Here is a 20,273-nt window from a genome sequence, read left to right as displayed (position 1 = left end):
ATCCGACTGCGCCGTCGGATGGGATGGCATTTCATCCTCTATACTTAAAACGTCAACACCAGCTCTGGTCCCTGTAATCACACATATATGCAACCTTTCGATCTCAACCGGTGTATTCCCTGACGCTCTAAAGAAAGCAATTGTTCGTCCAATTTATAAGAGTGGAGACGCAGACAATATAAACAATTACAGACCAATCTCGATCCTCCCAGCCATGTCTAAGGTCCTGGAAAAGATCCTTAACAAAAGATTAGTAAATTATCTCAATAAGTATAATGTTTTAGCCGCAAAACAGTATGGCTTTAGGGCTGGGGTATCGACAGAGAATGCGGTCAATGATCTTGTTGAGAGCATTGTCAGAAAACTAGATGCGGGCACCAAAAGCTTATGTGTCTTTTTAGATCTTTCTAAAGCGTTTGACACGGTCTGCGTCTCCACTCTACTAAAAAGAATGAAAGAGATAGGTGTCAGGGGTATCGCCTTTGACATTTTTGAGGACTATTTAACTAATAGAAAACAGTTCATTAAAATAGATTCCCATACAAGTGATGAAGAAACTATCACGTATGGGGTCCCGCAAGGGTCCGTCTTAGGCCCAACACTCTTTAATATTTATATTAGCCAACTTTGCAAACTAAGCATACCAAATTGCACCATATTTACTTACGCCGATGACACCGCCCTTTTAATACAGGGTGCGAATTGGATAGAAACCAAAAATAATGCTGAGGTAGCTATGAGGGTGGTTATGGGATGGCTGGCTTCTAGCTCCCTCACGCTAAATTTTTCAAAAACAAAATACATTCCGTTCTCGTTAAGACCGAAGACTAAATTTCCTTCTCACCTTAGCATTAAAACACATAGTTGCTCAAAGCAGTCCCCAACTTGCAATTGTCCAACCCTTTCAAGAGCTTCTAGTCTGAGATACTTGGGAGTTATCATCGATGACGGACTCAACTGGCGGGAGCAAATTGACACTCTATCTGCAAGGGTCAGAAGACTCTTGTACATATTTAGGTTACTTAGGGCGGTGGTGGATGGAGACACCTTGCGGATGATCTATTCAGCCCTCTGCCAGTCGTTAATTACATATTGTATACCGGTGTGGGGAGGTGCAGCTAAAACCTTCATGCTAAAGGCGGATAGAGCTCAGAGAGCGGTGCTAAAAGTTATGCTATTCAGACCACACCGGTATTCTACACACAATCTTTACCAAACAGCTCGAGTTCTCACAGTAAGACAGCTTTTTCTTCTTAGAGTTATCTTGAATAAACATCCTCAGGTTCCAGCTAATCAAGATCCTAAACATCGATCCACTAAACCAATTTGTCCTTTTGAATCTTTCAAAACATCTTTTTCTAAACGGTTCTTCTACATCCTAAGTTCTCGTATCTACAACTCAATTAATAAATCTATAAATATACATAAATTAAATAGAAATGACCTCAAAAATAAACTACATCAGTGGCTACTTAAACTAAATTATGAAGACACGGAGAAACTACTTTCCTTCTAAATATGTACCTTCTAGCTAGACATACGCAACTACACACGCACGCGCACTCACACACACTGCACACACACACACACACACACACACCCACACACACACACACACACACACACACACACACACACACACACACACACACACACACACAGAGAGACACTTACACACACATGTTTCATTCATCTATATCCTTATAATAATAGTTCGTTGCACAAACTTATAAGTTATTATTTATAAGCTCACGGATGAATTCTGCCTCCTAAAATACAGGTTGACCTAGTTTAGGAGGTAGGAAAAACCTTGTTTATAACGCTCAAAAAACTTATATAATTGTATACTACATAGTTTTGTAGAAGATGATGAATAAAAATTTTATTTATTAAAAAAAAAAAAAAATTGACTCACCTGATTCTCTGAAAAAGTAAGATGATTCCGTACTTCGGAGGGTACGTTCAAGTCTGCTATTAGCAGTGAACCTGCGTATGTCTACTATGTCTACTGTCTACGTGAACATGACTGTACAATACGCCTCGTAACACCGGTCAGTACCCACCTTTACACCACACTTTACTTCACTTTACATTTATGAAGTGTGTGTATTTGTTAAACAGCATCAAGATGAATTTACAAAAGCAGTTGATGTTAATCCTCGTATCCGTCGAAATCTAAACAGATTGGTATTTGATGAAACACCAATTACTGAAATTTTTAATAAGAGCTGTATTGCTATGTGCGTTAGATTATATTATAATAAAATACCGACTGATATTAAAATGCTAAAATTGACATTATTTAAGACAAAATTATATTAAATGGCTTAACGAACGTAATTTTTATTCTGTCAGGGAATTTCTGCAGTAATGTATTTTTTTGTTATTATATAAAAGTTTAGTGTAAATAAGTGTACCTTTGTCTAGATATAACATTTGCATGCCAACATTGTTGTGGCGAAACATGTATTGTACCTACTTCTAATACCCACTTGTTACCTTATTCACCATGTTTGACGCAAATAAAGTTCCTATTCTATTCTTTAGGGTTCACATATTATAGCACCAATGGACATAATTATATCGTCAGAATCGATAAAATGACAGTGACGACAATTTATCACGTGGCACATGCTAGCCTTGTTTGTTTTGTTATATGCATGGTGGTTGTTAGCTTCATTGTAGACGAAATGCTATGGTATTCTAAATAATATGTAAGCACGATACGACTCTTATGACTTTGCTTGGTAAAGTACCTAAGCCGTTAAGTCTGCGTCACAGTACTTAAGTAACAAAACTAACGAAACTACCTTTTAATCCACCCTTTTGCGAAAAAGAAAAGTTGCGAAGGCTTATTCGTGGGCGAAAAGTTGTCGCTTTAGTGACCATCCTCACGGTGCGCCGCGATTAGTGCATTATTGGAACCTAAAATAAAAAAACCCTTCCAAAATTTAATATTGACCAATAACCCAACAGAATTAGATTGAAACACATCAAACGGGTTGCATATGAGCGAGATACCTATTTTATTCGTCCGGATTATTCATTCATACATTCATTCATTTTAAAATTAACTGTTTTCAATCCTTCGTCCCTTTCCTTTTCGGCGGATAAGAAAATGGCAGGTATTACTTAAAATAAAATTAGAAGGTTTCTGCAGGAATCGGGGTTATTGAATCGATGACGACTCGAATTTCATAATGATAGGGGCACGACGCAATCCGCGAATTTTTTGTTATTGTGATGTTTCTGTAATGCGTGTCTGTGGTGTCCTAAAATAACAAATGCTTCTTTCTTTAAAGTAGACAGCTAATCACCAGACAGTACTATATAATTAGGATCAATTTATGATCGGCCATACGTCTCCTAAGGCTGCATATTCCAGTAATATCGCCAATTGATGCAATTCTGTATAAATAAAGTACATGGCGTGACGTACCTACACATCATTCGACATGAAGCAGATCTGTCAGAGATAATACCAGATCGTCAACTTCATCAGGGCACAAAAATGCTCGTAAAATATCAGGTTGCAAGTATTATGTGCGATATCTGGAGGGCTTAGCCATGTTGCAAATGTTCGCATTTTACTTTATAATTCTCGCGAATTGAGTTGCCTCCCAGGTTAAGGTGTTCATTTTATGCGGATGTTATCGCGAAATAGGGATACTTGCAACTTTGGCTCTCAGATCGATATTGGCAATCAAAGGAATTATTCTTCTTTATGAAGAAGACACAAGTAATTTAGTACTTATCGAATCGCGTCGTGAGAAAGATCGCTTACGAATACATCACGTCCCAAAAGTAACTAAGTTGGAAACTGATTCGCGAGACGTTAATAAGAATAATGTTTAGCAGGATTTCGTGTTTTGTTGGTTTGGATTAGTATTTGTTATAGTTTAATATTTGGCACGCTTTATTTTACGAATGACGATCGAGGTAGAACAGAATAAAATTTGTGAATCCAAAATAAATAGCAAAAATGTTAAAACCCCATCAAAAATATAAATCTTCAGCAAAAAAGAAAGACGTTATCTATGAAAATATTAAATTACCATGATTTTTTTCACTTTCTATAAGTAAGTAAGTAGTGATTCTTGCCATACAAATCTGGTAGGTAAGTCAAAAACTATAGTTATAATATAATTTAATTTTTAAGTTAGGTGCACAGGAAAAAAGCTGAATTTGATGCTGTCGTGTTGGGTTGGCTGTCTCAGAGAACTGGTCAACGCTTCAATAGGATTTTTATTTCGTGCAGCAGCGGGTAGTAAAAAACGTAAAGTATTTTGGATCTTTTCCAAATGGAAAATAACTTTTAGCATTGCTTCTTGATTTACAGTGTCCGAAATAAAATGTATTTAATTTAATTTATTTTTATTATGTCTCAAATGGATTTTTAAAAGTATTTGTTGTCTTTTTGTATTACTTACAGCAAAATGACTTTTTAAACGAGTCATGATGATGATGATTATGATGTAATTTTACGTAGGAAAGAAAATAATTAAATAAAAAACTTATTTATGTTAGTAAGTTTATTTATTTTTATATTTATTTTCTGAAGCATGTCAAGTTGTCAGTCCCAGCTAGTATTTAGCTAAGTATACAGGATGTTATTGACATCGTAACGAATACTAAGGGGGATGATTCAGACCATGATTCTGAGTTAATATCAAGTGGAATTTCCTGTCAGAAAATTCATGACAGCAGGGTTACTAAGGTCGGTCATTGATCAAACTCAAACTCAAATATATCTTAATTCTCTGTGTAAGTAACATATTATATACTTACCTTGAATCGTGTTTTTTTTATATAAATATATTTTTTGGTCGTAACGTCTCGATCGCCAAACGACTGCAGCTGCTCACAACCGAAAAGTAGCTGCAAGAAAAGTATGGTGGTGTAAACCCCAACATTTTAGTTTTTAAATAATTATTTAAGTATGGCAATACTGTAACACTTTTTCTCGGTGAACAATACACGCGTTTTCTAAAACTTCAGGCTTTTTATCTTTGTTAACCAGCACCCTATCCAAAGTTAAATAGGTGGTGTAGTGGTGAGATGCTGTGGTGGTGTGGTGCTGTAGTGCTGTGGTGGTGTGATAGCACAGGGCCCTGGACGTTCTTAAAGGAGTACCTACTATACTCAAACTACACCTTAAGGTGGCAAAATTCATTAAACGGACTCGGTCTCCCGAGGCACTTATTAAAGAACCCCAAACAAAGGAAAAAACGTCACCTTGCGCCAACTTTAATTGCCTTAATAAATCTGACGCGGGAAATCGCTACAGACACTAAACTAGCGGAAACCCATAAGTAAAGTTGTCTTCTTCTCTCCTATGTGTTGTGATTGTGATATTAAAGGGACTTGATCAATCTTGCAGTCAGGGTTATTATTGAAGTTTTTTTTTGACGTGATTTATTGTAGATTTGCCGCAGATGGCATTAACTACTTGGCCAGATTAACTACTTGGCCGGAAATTATTGAAGTGCCAAAGGCCCCTGACATGGTTCATGTAACGATTGCCATACTTACTTAGTTATATAGTTACCGGAACTTATCCTCCGAAACATGGAATATCTAAGCGCACGGCAGTGCGCAGGCCAAGTTCCCACAATATCAGCCGCACGCGCTTCATGCACTATTTATACAAACGGCTTCGAGATACTTTTTACACCCTGTATGCTACTTTCGGACACTCGGGTGATCAGCCTGCTATGTGGTAATCGAGGTAGTTGACCGAAGTGATTTTTGTAATAATGCTCCAACTCAGTGGGATCCGAACCCGGGACCACCATTGAACTTCGGAAGTCGTTAGACTTACATCTGAACATGGATACTTACATACATAGAAACATAAACACGTAATTATAATTAATGTCAAATATCCTTGTGTCCTTTCTATCACGATGGATCATTATAATAATTATGGGCAATAATAGGTCACCAGGTAGATTATCGTCACCTTATAGGTCATCCCACTCATAAAACTATTGGCGAGGGTGTGCTGCCACCAAACGATGTTTTCAGGGCAAGGAATGGAGCATAGTACCCCGCTAGCCACAACTTGGTAGTGTGACTAGGGATCAATAATCCAACGGTGTTATGTTAGAAGTTATATAATGCGTCACGCTGTGTAAACTTCGATAGCGCGTTTCAGGACCGCATTATTGAATGGTGGCGCCATCTGTTGTGTGTGGATGGAACTAGCTGGTCAATTAGTTAGGTCCGGTACAAAGTTATCCATTTCAGGATTTCCTATCAAAAGAGGCATCAAGTTGTCTTCTGAATACTTGTGGACCAGCCCTCCTCGTTATCAAGAATCCACATTATGAGTTTATGATGTGTGGTGTAAGTTGTTGTTAGTTGTAGTTTAGCACGCGGTATCTTTTCGCATGATCAGTCAAGTGTATAAGTCATTCTGCGCTATATTTCCGGGTTGCGTTTATAACTTTTCGTCGCGTTATACTCGTAGTGAAAACCACATAAGCGCCTTTAAGAAAAATCACATGCAGATGTGATATTTGTTTATAAAATCTCGCAATAAACAAGTTTTTTCCATCCAAGCATAAAAATGTGGTGTAAATTTTTACCTACAATATAATCATGTGATTATGATTGAGAATGTAATTTAACAAAAAGGTGTTTACGTAGTTTTCCCTATTAAGGGGATGAAAAAAAAAACAAATGCCTGTGTTCAGAATCGCCAGTTTTGTAACCCACATAAAGGATCTACATCACAAGATGCAAATGAAACTCTTTGTAACGAATCTTAAGGGATTTATTCCTAAAAATTCCCGGTTGGATGCCGGTGCGGTGACAAAAGAAAATAAATTCGAGGCCGCGAACTTTGCCGAATACATTATTCCAACTCGGTGCGAATTGTGGGAAAAATTAAAAAGTTAAAATCAACCTTCACTCCCAAGCTGTAAAACACACTCAAATTGTTTTCGGTGCACGGGTGAAGAAGTCGTTAAGCCGTGACACTCCGGACACTTCAAAATATAAAACCCCTCGTTTTACACAGACAGTTACACATTGACGTTATCGTACACGCGCATCTGTGGGTGTGACGTCTGAGGCCCATACGCGTGAAGACTAAAGTAAAGCGGTTACATTATCCTGCCCACCGGGCTAGATGTGTCAAGGTCACATCGAGATTGGGAAAATCAACGCTATTACACTAGCTCGGAGTCGTGGTTATCCTACCAACTCGCTCGAAATCGTGGTTACCATGGTCGCTCCCACCGAATTGCTATTAGACTACACGATCTGATCGGCAAACCCGTGACCTTGACGCATCTAGCCCGATGGACAGGGCAATGTAATAACCGCATAAGACCGATGTATTATTATTATTATTCCTTAGTCTATGATACGGTGAAAGATATAATTTGCAGAGGCTGAGATATGTATGTATGTACGTGGTGAGGTTTTTTAGCCGCAACAATCAACAGTGACAATGATAAAAATGTTTAGAAGTGATAAGTAGTTTACTTGAATAAGGCCGCTAATGATATTGTTGAAGTCCAGCATCAAAATTTACATTATATTTGTACCGAAGTTGCCATTAGGTGGTCAGATACCTAATTATAAACTAACATCTACCATGACGTGCAATTGACATTCGTAATATTTATATTAAATGAGACTAATGTTCCGTAAAATGTACATGAATTTGTATAATTAGTGAAGCTTTTGTTTGATTTGACCTGTTGCCGGTTTCCCTTGGATAGCATTTATACTATGATTTATTTATTTATTTCTGACATGACAAATGAGAAGCACTGAGGACTCTCTCTCATTGTTATGGGAGTAGATAAAAAAATAAAATAATAAGTAGTAGTAGTATGTGGGTGTGTTGTTCATTCTGCTGGTCTTCCCAGGAATGTCGAAAATCCGACAGAGATATTGTGCCATTTCTAACATGATGGACTAATGTTATGGGCGGTTGATCTTGTCACCATAAGGTTCATCACTGCAAGTTGTTTTTGATTACTTGTGGATCTGCCCACATTAGGGATAAGGGGCGTGAGTTTATGTATGTCTGAAGGTGCTCAGCTAAGCAAATTCGGCTCTGGGCGTTGTCTGACAATATTATGGTAGAGAGAAGCAGCCAAGAGTGAGTTGATTCGATAAGCAGGGATCCCCTCCTTGTGTAAACACGTCGCCAGACGGTGACTAGATCGGTATCAGGGATCTGAATAGGTATTTGCTTTCGCGAGCTAATTGGCTACATCTACAGTTAAGAGTGCCTACCTAATTGGGTCATCAGGATCGTATCGTATGTTATGGCCTTTGGACGCGAATACGTATCATCCCTAAACGGCACAGCGGCCCAAATACTGGCTCGATACAATTAATATATCTAGTTACTTATAGACGGTGTTAGTGACACCGTATCGAAAATTTGAGGGATGATTCAGACTATGATTCTGAGTTGATATCAAGTAGAATTTTCCTTGCAAAAGTATGGAACTGAAAATAATTACCACACATACGCTTCTCGTACGTATTTGTGTAAGTGATGATTTAGCTCACAATTCCGAATTAATATCAAGTTGAATTTTCCATCGCAGATGTATAGAATAAACAAAAACAAAGATATGAATTATTATTTTGCGGTGGAAAATTTCACTTAATATTAACAGAGATTCATGAGCTGAATCACCTCCCACAGTATTCGGTACGGTGTCACTAACGCCCTGTATAAAGAGAGGCGCTGAAGAATGAAAACATTCACTTCGATTTCAAACATGTTATATACCTGAAGCACAGCCCTGACACTTGATACAAAAATCTCGTTCATATCGCGTTATCCCGTGTGTGCGAGCGAGACGGGTACGGTGCGGGCTGAAATAGACTAAAGTGGCCCCCATCGGAGAAGAGAGGTAAATCAAGCTTGCTCCAAGCTCGTAATGGTGTGAGGCGGAGAGTGCCCTTCTACAGATACTTAGTATATTATTATTTACTCTATGCCTGTAGGAACAAGGTACACAACCCACGTACTTAAACCAAGCAGCTACAATAAATCACGCTCCAATTTTGGAACCATCAAGGCGAATTTACGTCAAGAAATATTAGCCGCTTTCTCGTCAACTTTGTTGCATTATAAGTAGGCAATTCTCCTTTTGAAGGGAACTTGAGACTTGAGCAGGTACTTACGTAAATTGCAAGTACCTACCTACTGATTATAATAGGCCGAACTCATTTGTATACCTACTCACACTTATACAGGATGTTAGTGATAGTAACTAATACTGAGGGGGATGATTCAGACCATGATTTTGAGTTGACATCACGTGGAATTTTCCGTCGTAAAAGTATGGAACTGAAAATAATTGAAAAAAAAAAACACGAAAATTCTCATGTTGTTTCGTGTTCGATAGGAAATTCCACTTGATATGAACTCAGAATCATGGTCTGAATCAGGTTCTCTATTTTTACGCATAATTTTTTATGTAATAATTTAACATGGCATAATGTTACTTGTCCTATTATTAGTTACGCATAGTATTAATTTGTCATAACTTTTTAAGCATAATTTTGAAACTCATAATTACTATAAGCATAATAATTAATGGCAATAATGATATATAAGCATAATTATTATAAGCATAAAAACTATACTCCGAAAAAGAAAAGTTTTGGCACAACTTTGAACATTTCCGAAACTTAATTTTTCCTTGGCTGCATTTGGTTCATGATTGTGAATTTTTATATTTTTTGACTCTATTTCATGCTGTTGGTCATCATTCAGCATGCTTTTCGTGTGTAAGATAAACATGCTGGCGGCGTAGGGGTGGCCCAAGGACCACCCCCGCCGCACCATAACCTACTGTTTTGCCTTGAAAAAATTATGACAAAACACTATTATTCTAAAAAAGAATTATGGATACCTATTTAGATGCGAATCAAATTTATACCAACAAATATTAGTCCAAAAATAAGTTATACCTAACAAACCAGTATTCTTGGATGTTATTATGGGAAAGTACTATTATGCTTAAAAACGTTATGCGAAAAGGATTATGATAGTTAAAATTATGACAAAACCATTTATGCATTTTAAGAGAATCCCTCTGAATCATCCCTCTCAGTATTCGTTACGGTGTCATTAACACCCATACGAACTTGGCTACCTGTGCGTACTTGTACGGGGTGTAAGTGACTCCGTAACGAATACTGAGGGGGATGATTCAGATTATTAAATTAAGTTAATCAAGTAGAATTTTCCATCGAAAAGTAAAGAATTGAAAATAATTTAAAAACACAAAAAATTGGTAATAACTCAAAAGTATGAATAAAGAAGGCGTGGAATTCTCTGCCGTCTTCTGTATTTCCGAATGCATATAACCCGGGTGCTTTAAGGCCAGAGTGAACAGGCACCTTCTGGGCGAGCGAGCTCCATCTTAGGCCTCGTCAATGCCTTCGGGCAAGTCTGGGGCCAAGAGCAAACCCATCAAAGGTACTTAAAAAAAAACATGAGCTGAATTAATCATCCCCCTCAGTATTCGTTACGATGTCACTAACACCCGTATGGGTACATAACATAAACAGCCTATATACGTCCCACTGCTGGGCACCGGCCTCCCCTCAATCAACCCGAGGGGGTATGGAGCATACTCCACCGCGCTGCTCTAATGCGAGTTGGTGGAGGTATGGGTACATAATGCTTTATAATTAGATATTTATTTTATCTTCTTAGAGAGATAACAATGATGCGCTTTTTCAGGACGCCTACCGGTTCTTGGACATCCCACGCAGTCTGCAATATCTTAACAGTGATGTGCCGTTCCCGGGAATGTTCCCAAAGTGGGAATGTTCCTGTTGTAAAAACTCTTTAATAGTAAAAACACTGGCTGCTTTTCTGTTTAAATAGAATAGAATAGAAATAGTTTATTATGAAAGGACGCCACACACAAAAAGAAAGACAACAATATCATATCTTATTTCCACTAAAACAATTACAAAAAAGCAAAAAGGATGTTAGTCGAAATGATCATAAGGTGGTGGTGGACGTCCTGAAACAAAATTCAAAATCTTGTACTCTGGTCTTATCTGCCTAAAGGTTAGGTAATCGGGCGCGCCAATTAGGAGTTGAAGTGGTCGCCATGGCCGAAGTCGGTCGGAAAGATCATCATCAGGTAATAAAGCTCTTCTTTTAGTTTGGGCCTTTTTACTTCCGGACACTACACTTTTAGTTTGGGACACCATTGCCCAATGGCTCAAATTAGCTTCAAAAGTTTTTTTTCGAATCTGCTCCGCACCACCCAAATCCTCTGGTAGTTGCGGCTTCCGAATACGGTACTGAAAAGTATCGGCGTTCCAAGGGCGTAATATTCCCCGAATGTTCCCCGACGACTCGATTAAGCCAATCAGCTCGCGACACCAAATACTTCAGGACCCCGATACCGACCCCGCCGGCGTAGCCGACGATTTCCCTCAATCAGCACTTATTGCTATCGACCCACTAGGGTCGATATATTCTTTCAAATATTTTTCCTCTCAGACGACGCCCTGAGCCGAGGTCCGCGCCCAACTGGGCACCCTCAGGCCTGTTGTCTTAATCGCTGTACCGGGTTAGAGCCTTCAGCGCTCCTCATTCGTCCGGCTAAGTTGTTAATGCCATTTGCGGAAAATCTACAATAAGTCACGTCAAAAAAAAAAGGCCGGGATAATCCCAAAGTGGGAACATTCACGGGAAAGGCACATCACTGTCTTCAGTCAAGAAACGTTAATTAAAGGAACCTGCTGTTTAAAAAAAAAACACATCTACTTTGTCAATACGCGTAGGAATAACTATTCCATTCGTTTCTATTTCTCTTTTGTTTTGTATTTTGTTTTTTCCTGTTTGTGCAATAAAGTATTTGTTATGTTATGTTATGTTATGTTAATAACAATACTGATAATAGGTTTGTCAATCTTTTGTTCTGGCGCATATCTACCGACCTACATATACATATAATATGATTAATCTTCTTCTAGCGTGTGGGTTGTGAGGTAGATTACCAACCTTATCAACCCAGGTGTCAGGGTTATTATTGTGCCGCCAAAGGCCCCTGACATGGCTTATGTAACGACTACGTACTTATATCAGTAAGTAGTAACCGGGACCGGGAAGTTACGCTCAACCACTGGACCACGGAGATCGTTGGATTAATGGTGAAAGCAGATACAGATTCTTCTGAATCGCACTTGTCTAGCATTTCGTATTTTGTGAGGAATTAATGATTATTTACTTACACTGCTCACTCGAACATTCGAAGTTTTTTTAGTAAATATGTCTTATATTATATTGAGTATTTATTAATATCTGTACGTATGGAGTAGAGTATTTATTATATTAATTTTAGTTTACTTTTAGGTATATATTTCTTGTAAATGTTTGTTTCCTGGTAGTGGTTGCCTGGAAGAAATTGCTCTAGAGCAATAGGGCCGCCCAAATTGTACTGTATTCATGTGTTATGTCTGATTGTTGAAATTTAGTTCTGTGCAATAAAATATTTTTGATTTGATTTGAAGAAGAATGAAAAAGCAAGAATCCTGCAGGGTCTGCATAAAAACCTTGCCGCGCACGGCGCGATGTATATCGAGGGCTTCAACTAATAACGCAGCGAATGCTAACTACGTCGAACGGCTATTGGTCGAGCTATGTGCTTTTAGCTTGAGATAGATTTTATTGAGTACTGTAGTTGTCGTAGGTTTGTTTTAAATGCTATATTTATAGATACAAAATATTTGAAGGTTCTCAATCGGTATAAGCGGTTCGGCGACGGCGCGGTGCGCGGCGCGATCAAATCAAACACACAGATTTGTACGGCACCCTTCTCGATCCGCTACCCATGCCGACACCGCCGTCGCTCCCTGGTTATAGTCTCTTTGTACCAGGGATTTATCGGTCCGTTTTATATAGATAAGAAACGCTTAGAAACATCAGTGGGAGTAGTTACCTATTCAAATCGCGCGACTTCAAAAGGTCGCTGTTGATTAGCAATCATACTTGACATTTGTTTAATTCTGGAATTATTTTAATTAGGTATCTTCAAAGAAAGCAATTACCTTACACGTGAGGTACCACTTGAATACCTACTATAGATACGAAAAGGAGTTTTGTGAACTTAAGCTCAACGCACACAGAAGCGGAGTTAAAAAGGCCATAGATATTTGACATTTGTGCATATATAAGTGGGCAATGTCAACAAATGTACAAATTCAAATTCAAAAATTTCTTTATTCAGTAGGTAACATAGTTACACTTTGAATCGTCAATTTTTACATAACAAACGTCTCATCCGCCTAAAACTACTGTAGCTTCTCACAACCTGTATAGCCGGGGAAAAGAAGCTGCAAGAAAAACTTCGGCACAGGGCCCTAGACGTTCTTTAAAAAAATAAAAATAAACATAAAATATTGGTATACAATTGAGTAATTTAGCTGCCTAATATCAGTTCTCAGACAGTTAATCCCATGCATTCATATCTTCTAAATAATCACTAACTTTATAATAACCTTTTTTGTAAAGTTTTTGTTTAACTACTGTCTTAAAACAGTACCAAATAGCAATATCGCTTTCTTAGTGTTCAAGCAGATGATGTGTGTGTAATGTGCACGGTGGAATCTTGGGAACGGGCGAGCGCGCGGAAGATGGAAATAAAACAATTCACGTCATCTTCTCTTCTTGTATTATCATAATCCAAAATTAGAAGTCACAATTTTCACATGATCGTTTAGATAAAAGTTAGATTAAATATTTGTATATAAGGTAAACTTATGGCGGCCACGGAAGGAAGGAAAGACAACGACAAAAGATCAGCGTGCATAGAGAAATTAAGTTATTATTTTAAACTACAATGTATGCAATGACATCACAATCATGCAGCCTAGTCGGACATTTATAGTTATAATATAATTAATGAATATTATTTATATCACTTAGATGAATTGCTTTAATGTGGCCTTTTTACCCTTCAGTACAAATGTTTGACCTCTGAAAAGCATGCGCCTATATCATAGCCATTCATCATGTTTTATTTACAAGAAACGATTCCATTACGCTGCCGCATAATAAATGTGTTTGTTCTCTGTTTACAGGTTAAAGGCTTCGTAAATAATTTGTTTGGAGCATTTCAAAATACGAGTTCAATTGTGGGGGAGGGGGTAATGAACTTGAGTGACAGATGGTGATAGGAACGCCCGGAATCTATACGTAGGTTCCAATACTTTACTAAGTCATTTCGTTAATGACTAATGAAATGACACATTGGTACGAAAGTAACTGCGTATGCCTCTTATCTTTAATATATACTTTATGGTACTTAACAACTTGTACTTAGTTCGCTATCGACCCGCTAGGGTCTTTTAATTCTTTCAAATATTTTTCCTCTCAGACGACGCCCTGAGCCGAGGTTCGCGCCCAACTGGGCACCCTCAGGCCTGTTGTCTTTAACTTTGTACCGGATGAGAGCCTTCAGCGCTTCCTAATTGTCCGGCCAAGTAGTTAATGTCATCTGCGGCAAATTTAAAGTCACGTCAAAAAAAAACCTGTCGCGCAACCGACAAAATGTATGCAGTTGATGTTGAGGCGGCGCAACCGCGAAAGTTAATAGGCCACTAAACTAATGTAACATAACATACCATCATGCCTGTATCCCCGAAACGGTAAGCAGAGGTACACCTGATATTGTTCCGTGCTTTTTATTTTCGTGCTATAAAGTGTATTTGTATTGTATTGTGCTTCGGAAGGCACGTTAAGCCGTTGGTCCCGGTTACTACTTACTGATGTAAGTACGTAGTCGTTACATGAGTCATGTCAGGGGCCTTTGGCAGCTCAATAATAATCCTGACACCAGGGTTTGAATCGTCAATTTTTACATAACGAACGTGTCATCCGCCTAAAACTACTGCAGCTTCTCACAACCTGTATAGCCGGGGAAAAGAAGCTGCATGAAAAACCTCGGCACAGGGCCCTAGACTTACTTTAAAAAAAAAATAAACATAAAATGTTGATATACGATTCACTAAACAAAGTCGCGGGCAATACATTGTTCTTCTATATACATAATATGAATCTATACAAATGCAACTGTGTACGGTGCAGTTTCCAGTCGGACGATATTCAGTCCCGCAGAAATTAGTATGCATTTCAGATGTGGCATTTTCGCAAGGCTTGCTCGCGTGTCTATTGAAATGCAATTGCGTCGCGACAGACGTACGTGACTTTTTAAGTTTTCCTATTCATGCCGGATCCTCGTTATGACGTAATGATGAGATGCATGGCGCGACGTATTCATCCGTCGGTTTAATAATATTAGGTATTAAAACACATAATAACGGGTTCTTACCGCGTTTAAAGTGGGGACGTGACCAGACCTTCAAGTGGAAGTTCGGTTTCGCCAGCCACATCAGAACCCACCACAACAACGACCCAGGTTAGGTACCTACTGGTGCTAATTCCTGTAAATACTATCTAATTTTATTTTAAGTTATATCTGTCATTTTCTTATCCGCCGAAAAGGAAAGGGACGGGTAATCGACAAGCATAAAATTTATGGAACACACGTCAATTTTAAGCACAAATCTAAACCAACCGTTTAAAAATTTTACATCCGTCAATAACCCGACACAGTTAAGTAGACAGCACGTCAAACGGATTGCATACCAGCGACGTACCTTTTGGTTCGCCCGGGTTATTCATTCATTCACTCATTCTTCCTAAAATTAAGAGCTGTGAATCATCCGTCCCTTTCCTTTTCGACGGATATGAAAATGACGGATATAACTTAAAATAAAATTAGGCGGTGTCTGCAGGAATCGGGGCCATTAAGGACTCGCCGTCGCCGGATACGGTTTGGACGACATGATGATGATGATACAATTATCATCAATTTATCACGTGGTTTCCAAGAGCTCTGCCCGGTTAATGGCAATAGGCTCGCCCCCTATTACGTGTGACTTAAACATAACTAACGAGGAGTTATCATCTCCATAGCTTTATCCCGTTATTCACAGGGAATCCAGCACAGGCCTAAACCAATGATTGTCGAATTTGTTTTCGAATTCATGTTTGGATCCTAAATTATTATCACGTACTCAGCGGTGAAGGAAAACATCGTGAGGAAATCCATATTCCCGAGAAATGCATTTTCGGAGCTGTGTGACCTAACCTGTATTGGGCTGGCTTTCCCATCGCGGGTTGTAGATCAGACAGGCATTCGCTTCTGTAAAAAACCGGACCTGTCAAATCTTCAGTTTAGGTAAGTGAACCTCGACCCGACACGACAACCCGGATAACTGACGAGCAGTGGGCGTATATAATACTCACTTCTCGTCACATTACATACACACACACATCACATTATTGTCACTTTACATTATTGTGTTTTACATTTAATTTTATTTCAATATTGATTAATTTTTGATTTTAATAAGTTTCATTTTAAATTTCAATTATAGAAGTAATATATTTGAATGTTAAACAATTAAAAACAAAACAAACACACCTTATAAATAAAACACCTCCTCCAATGCGTCACATCGAGGCAAGGTGCCCAACAGGCTGGCAGCATTACCCCTCTGAATCGCCAGGCTAATTCTCTGACAGAAATGACTACCAGCCCTAGTTTCATTTTAATAAATATGATGTTAATTTTAAGTACATTTGTTTTGATTTTAATAATTTTAACTTTATTTCATTATTATTTTAAAATTGTTGATTGTAATAACTTTTAATTTTAATGTTAAGAATATGGGTATACCTACCCGAAATAAATGATTTTTTTATAATATGTACAATGCACCTCTGCATATTCCTTCGGGTATACAGGCGTGATGCTGCAATTTTTACAGACAAATGCACTATGAGCACATTCCTAGACATAATAATAAAATGTTGCAAACACAAACAGTTAATTGTTATTAGATACTCTAAATACCAATATAGATGTAAGTATAATAAGCGCTAATATCAGTTCAAACTTAAGCCGGAATCCTATGCGAGAACAGGGATTAATTCCACCCAGTAATCTATGATGACTGGATAGTAACAATGAACGCACTGGTGGACAAGAAAAATGACTCGAGAAATCAGAAATTAGAATAGTTTATTCAACGTAATTAATTATAAGCTTGTTGAAAGTCCACCAACCCGCAGTGGAGCAGCGTGGTGGAGTATGCTCCATACCCCCTCCGGTTGATTGAGGGGAGGCCTGTGCCCAGCAGTGGGACGTATATAGGCTGTTTATGTTGTATGTGTGTGTGTTGAAAGTCAATGTAACAGTTTTGAATTGACGTAATTTGGCAAGGTGTTATGGCTGAAGAGAAGATATGACAAGAAACTGCAACAACAACACATCTTTTAAAAACCAGTGAGGGTATACATTACAAGTTATTTAATAACTAGAGGAACACATTCAATACCACACATTTTTATCATTTACGTAATCATTCATCTTATAATAAGCTTTTTTACATAAAGTAAGCTTCACGTGAGCTTTAAATTTATTCTCTGACAAATTTATATTATCTGGTATTTTATTGTTATTTGAAATATTTGTCTTTTTTTCTAACCCTGGACCTTTTTGTTTAAAATAAAATTTTGTATCGGGTGAGAGCTCTCAGCGCTCCCCATTGGTGCGGCCAAAAAGTTAATGTTTAATTTGTTAATTGAATGTAGATATGTATTTATAAATATTTCTTGCCCTTATGGAATAAAATTTTGTACAGTATAATTATTTACTATGATGACAATGTCATGTGTTGGTCTAACAGAAAATAATTATCACCAAAAACTCGTAACGACTAAATTTTGCGGAGACTGCAACTGCAACCTTAAATACCAATAATTATTTTAAATTGTCTTATTCGTTTTCTCCTTATCGTGTGGGTTGCGAGGGGTTGGTAAGAATTTATAACGGGATGTTTTGTACGGTCACGAGTACTAATATGTACACTTTGAAACCATGTCACATTAACTTTTCTGACAAATTAAACCGTAAGTCTCATTAAATGTCAAATATGGTAGTGCAACAGGGTCCTATAGTGGGTACATGATATTGCTTATGACTGTACGGTGTTTCTGTTCGGCTAGCTTATCTGAAAATATTTTTCGGAAGTTAACTAACTAAAAAAAGCAATGATTTCAGCCAATCTAGTCACTAAACTATCCATGTAACCGCAACTGCATCGGGTCTGAGAGCTCGTTTACACAACAGCTCGTGCCCCGTTTGCATTGCGAGTTTGTATCCATTTGCGGATACTGTTTGTTTAATATTCGGCATTAGGAATTAGGAGTCAAGTGCTGTTTTAGCTAAATAATTGCCTAAGTTCCCTGCAATAGTTTCAGCGGTGTTGGTTTGGTAAATGTCGAGTGATACCAAGTTGAGAACAGTTGAAAATAAAACATTAAAAAAGCCCTCCGACACAAAACACGTTATTTCAAAAAGCAGAAAATAATGATTGTCAATGCTTACCAGAATAATTATTTGTTGGCGCTTCGGGGACTGATTGTTTGATATAAATTCTGAGTAATGTAAGTAAAATTCATGCTTTTGTAATTACATATTTCATTTATGGCACTATCAAAAAGTAACTACATTGCACATGTCTGTAATTAATATTACATTGCATCATACCTATATCCCTGAAAGGGGATGCAGAGAAATGTCAATAATTTGCAAATTATATACGCAATAGTGATTCTGTGTGTCGACGGCCTCCGCGGTCCAGTGGTTTGAGCGTTGGGCTCACGATCCGGAGGAAAAATCACTTTGTGATCCCTATTTTGGTTAGGACATTACAGGCTGATAACCTCATTGTCCGAAAGTAAGATGATCCGTGCATTGGAAAGCACGTTAAGCCGGTGGTTCCGGCTACTATTTACCGATGTAAGTAAGTTGTCGTAACATGAGCCATGTCAGGGGCCTCTGGCAGCTCAATAATAACTCTGACACCAGGGTTGATGAGGTTGGTAATCCACCTCACAACCCACACGATAGAAGAAGAAGACTGTGTGTGTTTGTCTGTAACATTGTCACGCCAAGAAAATAAGCCACTGACTGTTTTGTATGAAAATTCGCATATTTGAAAGACTTTAATTTTCTTACCGCGGGAATTTGTTGCTAAATGTTTGTATGTTTTGTTTGTATGCAATAAAGTATATTTGATTTGATTTGATAGTGAATTCCACTCTCACGAAGTTGTATGAAAACAGTACCTAAAAAAAGTAAAGTAAAAAGTATTTAAAGTGTTGTGTGTGTGTGTTTTAAGTGTTTGTTTTTTATTTAGTGTAAAGTATAATAGTATTTTATGCAACAGTTGTATAAGAAGGGTCAAAAAATGCGAGTGGCGTGAGTTGCGATGTTCGCCAAGGCTCACATCGCAATAAGAGACGCCACGAGCATTTTTTGACCTAGTTATACAACGTTGCATACAATACTTTTTCTACGACGACGTAATTTTAAATGAAACAAAAATTTTCCAATTTATTTTCCAACGCGCGGGAAAATGGCGGCAAATGTATACTTTTTTTTTATAGTATATCTTTGGCACCAAACAAAGTAAAGGTGCCAGTTTCCAGGTCAAAAAAAAAAAAACAACAACAATGCTTTTTTGGCGACATTATAGTACAGTTACACTTTGTAAACAATGCTTTTATAGGCCATAGAGTGTACACTTTTTCAAAGAGTTTAATTATGTATGTATTTATATTAGACTTTTTGGTTATTTAAATGCCAGATTAAAGTAGAGGAGTAGAAAAAGTATTTTATCTATCTATCTACCTACCTAACAATGACTAGTACCTATTAACTCCTTCAATTTGCGACACTATCGCTATACCTTGTGCTGATCTCACATCCTATATAATCAGTTTTCCTCTGGAATGTCGCCAAATGAGCCGCGAAACTGCAACCGAACATCAGCGGAATTCTTATCGACTCTTCCAGCTGCAACCACTCCCGTTTTATGGGCACGTGCGATGGTAACTGATAGCGTGTTACCTATACCAAAGAATAAGGAACAATATTACGTATAGAACGGCAACTCTCCGCTCCCCACCAACAGCTGAGCTGGGTTTACCTCACCCACCTCGGTCTTACTTTATTTTATTTTCTTCGGGTAACTTACAGCATTAATAATTGTTAAATAGTAACTGAATATAAACTAATAGCTATTTATAAGTAACCGCATATAGATAGTTTTCAATCGTTTGGAAGTCATACGTAACAGATGCGCGTGTTCGATAATGTCAATGTGTAGTGTCTGTGTAAAACGAGATG

This window comes from Pectinophora gossypiella, chromosome 9 (genome assembly GCF_024362695.1).
Source record: "Pectinophora gossypiella chromosome 9, ilPecGoss1.1, whole genome shotgun sequence".
In the NCBI taxonomy this organism is placed as follows: domain Eukaryota; kingdom Metazoa; phylum Arthropoda; class Insecta; order Lepidoptera; family Gelechiidae; genus Pectinophora; species Pectinophora gossypiella.
Note: the sequence above shows the minus strand (reverse complement) of the source record.